Source organism: Bidens hawaiensis, unplaced genomic scaffold, assembly GCF_021521415.1.
Source record: "Bidens hawaiensis isolate Kalapana, Puna unplaced genomic scaffold, B.hawaiensis_p1.1 tig00017259_1, whole genome shotgun sequence".
Classification (NCBI taxonomy): domain Eukaryota; kingdom Viridiplantae; phylum Streptophyta; class Magnoliopsida; order Asterales; family Asteraceae; genus Bidens; species Bidens hawaiensis.
The window spans coordinates 286796-293092 of NW_027492617.1; positions in this window are offsets into that span (position 1 = coordinate 286796).

The following is a 6297-nucleotide window of genomic DNA, read 5'->3' on the forward strand; positions in this document are numbered from 1 at the left end:
GAGTTTAATTATCGAAATCCTGTCCAATCGCTCTCTCGATCTTCAACCTAATATTATACAAACAATTGATATACTTATACTGATAATATATAAACACATACAACACTTAATCTAAGGTAATTATGAGCTAGATCTATATAAACGTATTAATCGATTATCCACAAATCTGAGATCTGTTCTTGTTATAGTTATTAGATTGATACGAATTAGTACGGGTTCCAACACTACATCAACACCACGAGTGGATTTTTCTTGAACCCACCAAGTTAATGCTCTTTTTTCGAAGACACTAGAAGCAAAGCATGTCTTCTTGTCCTCGGGACATTCGATATGGAGGAAAGTATTCTCCATACTTTGGTACCATTGCAGTAGGGCAGTGGCACCTTTAGAGCCATTAAACTTGAGAGGTTTCGTATTGGTGAAGGTCTTGTAACGAAAAGAGTTGGAGTTCGAACCCGAAGTGGCTGAGTTCGAATTAGAAGAAATGGTTTGGTGTAGTTGAGCCACCATTTCTGGGAGCACAGCTGCCAGTTGCTTAGTGATCTAGGCTGTCATCTTACGGCTGGAGTTTCTTGCGGGGCGGCGAGGGTAACGAGTAGACATGCTGAAAAGAGAGTACTACACGCGTGAGTTATTGAGTGAAGATTTCGAGAAGTGGAATACTTAACCCTTTTGAATAAAAGAAAAAATGATAATTCTAATATCACATGAAAATTATCTTGAAATCAGGATATTCCTTTACCACCATGACTTGTATGCAATTTAAGAGCAGGAGTGCAACCATTCTCTATTCACAAAGGAAAATGGCCACGTTTGACGACTTAAAGTTATCGTTCGTATGACGTTTGCGTGGTATGATTTGGCCTAATAAGTTCCAGCACCCTTTTCGAACCCTCCAGGTAAGCAAACGGGTCCCGCGTCTGATTGGGATTTTTGCGCATTGCTTATCCTTAGGTTTAAAAACCTTGGTTTCAAGGGTTCGAAAAAGAAGTGTGCCACCCTTCCAGTTACGACATACCCGTCATGTAGAACCATTTTTAAGAGGATTGAAAATCGTTTTTTTAATAAATAAATAGATAAAAATAAAATAAATTGTTTAGGCATAAGCCTTGGAGTTTGTGCATGAATATGTGTACAGGTGACGCTATAAAACATAATAAATTCGAGTGTATGAATGAACTTTTAATAAAAGTGCGAGCACATAGCACGTAGGGTATACATGCAATTCGGGGTCCTAAAATAAACTATAACTATACTAGGTCGATACGTCTAACAACCTATCTTATAGTTACGACTCTGATACCAATATGTTGTGACATTCGTCAAGTTCGGTGTCGTGTTTGTGTCCGTTTTATTATCCGTTGTAATCAAATCTTTATATTTAATAAAAACGTTCAATTATTAATTATGTATTTCAGTTTTGTCTTTATTATACTTATGCATATTCTAAATCGTTTAAAGTATCTATTACACTTTTAACCCCTACACTATAGTGTTTAAAACAATTGATCACCAAACCAAATTATAGGGACTAAATGGCAACTTAAACAAAATTATATTTGTTTCCCTCCTCTTCCTTCCTTCTCCTCGTCGCACCGACAGCCCCTCCCCACTTTCCAGTTTGTTTTATTCAATTGACCCACAAATCGCGGAATTTGATTAATTAGTTTGATCCTTAACATACACGCTCCATCTTATTATGGTATAACACGTAATTAACAGCTAGAACGAATCAATTACGAATCATTTTTGTTAACTATGAACGCGGGCTGAAATTGACCTTGTTGCACTATAAATACCCGCTTATATTTCAATTAACGAGTCCCACACAATCATTGCTTCATCGCGAACCTAAACCCTAAACCAATTTCACCTTTTAAGCTTTCCTGAATTGCGTTTAAGTTCTTGTTCAAGCCGAAACCCTAAGTTTTTGTTCTCCCTCAATCCTTATCCAAACCATGTAATCATTATATGGGTTATCATCTATTTGGAGCATTTTACAAAACCCCCCTGTTAATTTTTATCAACAGAGGGTATATAATCTTCAATTGGGATCGATATGATTTAGGGTTTATAATAGATTTGGGTAAATCAGAACAACAGTATACATATATTATTTTCTGTGTTCTAAGCATGTTAGACACTGGCTCATATGCCCGGTTTTTGATGATTTTTTTTGTATTATTGTTTTAAGTCTTTTTTTGTTATTAAATACTTTACTATACTAAACTAATATAGTTTACACTCGTTTAACTAAACCGAACCCTGTTAAACTTTTAAAATAGAATCCTTAAATTGTTTTTGTATATATATATATATATAATTCGGTATTTATATTTTAAAAAGTTAACCTTATAGATTTCGTTTAATAATCAACGATGGTTTTCTTTATTTTATTATAATAATTAAACTAATAAAACCTTAATTACACTTTCATCAAATATTCCATTAAATATAATAAACCCTTTAACGATCCCTGAATCCGTTATAAACCCATCATATCATGTTCATGTTTTTCCTTTATTTTATCTCGTTAGGATGTTTATGTTGGTTATACTTTAAAATTAGGACAAATTGTCGGAATTTCTCTCGGGACCATCTAGTTGCTTTAATTATTACCATCTCATCGTTACCGTATTCTCTATTCAAAGTGAGTTCTTCATAACCCCATTTTTAAAGCTTTTAATATTTTTGGGGTGTAGCATGTCACAAGCTTTTTCTCGTTAGTTATGTGCTTATTTATAAACCGTTTCACAATTAACGTACATGTTAATACTATTCTTGCATACTGTTTATGATTATACGTGAACTTGCTTGCAACGTGTTTACTATTCATATGGTGGAAGTTACGCAAACACATACATATAGTGGGAGTGTCCGACCGACGTACCTACGTTGTCTAACATTACGACTTCGGTTGTTCGTAAGGTGGTTCTCATTTCCCCTATTACTACGACCTCGGCTAAAGGAACGGGAGGACGACATTAATTGATTTCATTTACTTTACGTTTGAATATTTATTACATTACGAATGTTGAATCGTGCCTTTCATATATATGTATACTCAAAAACTTATGAAAACTCACCAACTTAATTGTTGACAAATATATTATTTTCAACATGCTACAGGTTGAATCGATGGCATGCTAAGGATGAAGATTATTAGTATACCCTAGGATATTTCAATAAAGAACTTATTTATTGTTTTGATGAAGTGTTTCTTTTTATTTTTAATTATGAATATTTGTGTACTTGTTACATTACGAAATGAAATGATATAATTATTGTCGCTTTAATAGTGTTACGAGCTATGGGTGATCTGTACGTTACACCCGGGCGTATTCCGCTTAAAGCCGAGGTGTTACAGTGGGGATTGGTTGACTCGCTTGGGTGATGTTCGGTTGAGTCGATTGTGTGGTGTTCGGGCGTTGGTTGGTTGCAAATTGACTAAAACCGAACTTGGAATGGCTGAATGGATTCATGGTGGTAAGAGAGTGGTCAGTTTTTTTATTTTTTTTATTTTTTTTTAATTTTGATAGAAAAAGAAAGAATTAGAAGATGTGTTATAAAAAAATGGCATGTTTGATATACAGAGAGGATGATGAAGATTATAAATATTTTTTTTAAATAGCCGTTAACCAAAGACATGTTTGACCAAAAATGGGGAAATCCAGGAGGAAGAAGGAGTTTCTCAACGCTGTGTGTGAAGCCCCCCCAAAAGTGAAACAACTCGGATATTATTATTATTATTATTATTATTATTATTATTATTATCCATTTACCCGACCCTCTCTTATGTTCGGAAAACTTTATCAATAAAATATCGTGTTTAACAAGCCATTATCATTATTTTAATATTATTGTTTTAATAGTTATTTAATAATTTAAAACTACTTTGATTAATATACATTTTTAACCCAAATCTAAACTTTAACCCATTTTTGTTCCCATCTTTATACTAGAAGGACCATTGTGCAAATCTGAATTATATTATTATATTATAATATCTTAACCCTATAACCCGTTTACCCATATCCTCTTACCACACCCATCTCGCGAATCCGGATCCTGTTTTGGTTAACTTGGCCCTTAATTCTCGTGTGTAACATGGAAATTGAATCACTTTGATAATCTTACCATCTGCGGCCTAACCGACAACTCTAATATGTTAATTGTATCAAAATCGTATATGCAGATTGTGTTATACCAGCCGACCCTAACCCTAGATTAAATACATATAAAACGATGTTATAAAATCAATTACACCCGCAGTTAGCCTCACCTAACCATCACCATTAAAACCCCTCAAATCAATTGGATTATCATAGCCGTTTGATCGCCGTTGGTAATTGTTTTGGCCGGCCCTGTTTTGATGTCGTTCACCATCTTCTGATCATCGTTAAAGGTCATTGAATACATGTTTTAAATCGCATTATGATCAATAATCCTAACATTGTTGGATCAAACAATAAGCGGATTAACGAATTTGTAAATTAGGGTTCATATGGTTTTGGGGGTTAATGTACGTTTTGTATATAATAAACGATTTTCGTTTATCAATCAATTGACTGCGTAGTTCAGCTGGTAATGTGTGTGGTTGTTCCATCTTGAGCCGGCCATGGCGCGGGTTCGAGTCCCGGCCATGGCAGATTACTTATTTATTTTTCTTTTATTATTTTTGTTTTAATTTAAAAGCTATTTAATATAGTTAATATTATATATTAAATAAACATTATACAATTAAAACAGACATATAAACCGATCTTTTTTTTCGAACTTTAGTTAAACGCCACCTATATATGACACATATTTTAGTTGTTAAAAATTATTAAGAGTTTTAATATAAAATATATATTTAAATTTTATCACATCAATTAATATACTGAAATATAATATATAAATTCAAGTGTTTTATAAAAAGATTATAAATAGTGTTGTCTATTACTTTTTATTTACAATACTTATTTAAAAGATCTCTTTATTAATAATAACAATATGTATTAGAAAGTATTTAGTTTAAAATAAATACGTTAAGAACAATCTCTTTATGTAATTGATTCAAAAACTACAAATATTTATTTAGTTAAGTATCTTATTTATAAATATAATTTTATAATATATAATATTTCATATAAACTTGTTAAGTAAAGGTAGTATTACAAACCTATTTATATAATTTATCTAAAATTATAAGTATTATTTAATTCAAGTATTCTACTTATAATGATAATCTCATATAATTAAAATACGTTATTTTCTTTAAACAACTTGACAGATAACTGTGATAATATAATTGATAATAAATTTATGCAATATTTAATCCTCATTTAGAACATGCCCGATCATCATCATCAAATCCCGAACCACTATCTAGTTTTAGTTTCGTTGTTGAATTCTTATTTAATTTCCGTAATTATTATTATTATTAGGGAAATTCGTTAGTTGATATACCTCATCGAGCGTGGTTTATCGCTTTCTTGTCGTATTCATTCCCGCTATTGATCAGGGGAGTACACATTCCCCTCTTTTTACTCGTTTTCTCACATTTTGGGGGCATATGCGTAAATTATATTTCTTATATATATATATATACTTATACTCAAAACTGCAATTATTGTCTTATGTGTTAACAACTTATACCTTACTTGTTTATGTGCTTCCGCATTCGGAGAGGTCCATCATAATCTCAGAATAGTATGATCATACGCCAGTCGTTATAGCCTTTGTGCTTCTCGACATCTTAGTTATACATTCTCATTTGGTTAATTTATTATTCTCATATGGCTTGTTGCAATTACTTATTTTTATAGATACTATATTTACATTTAAACTGGCGTGTTGCTCACTCAACATGTGTTGTTGACAAAATTCTATTTTATACGCATATGCAGGTTATCGTAGGAATTTAATGCAGGTTGGTGAAGACTTAGTGAAGAATTTAAGTTAGAAAGTAATTAATCAAGATCATTTGTGATATAAGTTGTATGATTATGGATTATGTATTTGTTGTATTTGATTTATTTGAAAACTTAATTTAATTAATAGATATTGTCATTTTAATAATGCATGATAGTAACCTTTGAAAAGCTGTGAGCAATCAGTTCGCGCCCCAGCATTTCCGCCGTGGGTTGGGGTGTGACATAAAGCGACCCCGGAGCGGTGTTCCCGGCGCTATGGGGAGCCTTTAGGGTGGGAAGCGCCCCACTACCTTGGGTCTAAGCTCATATCCTACCCAAGCAAGCTCCTCTCAAAACACTTTTTACAATACAAAGTCTCAGCGACTCATAAGGAAGTAAC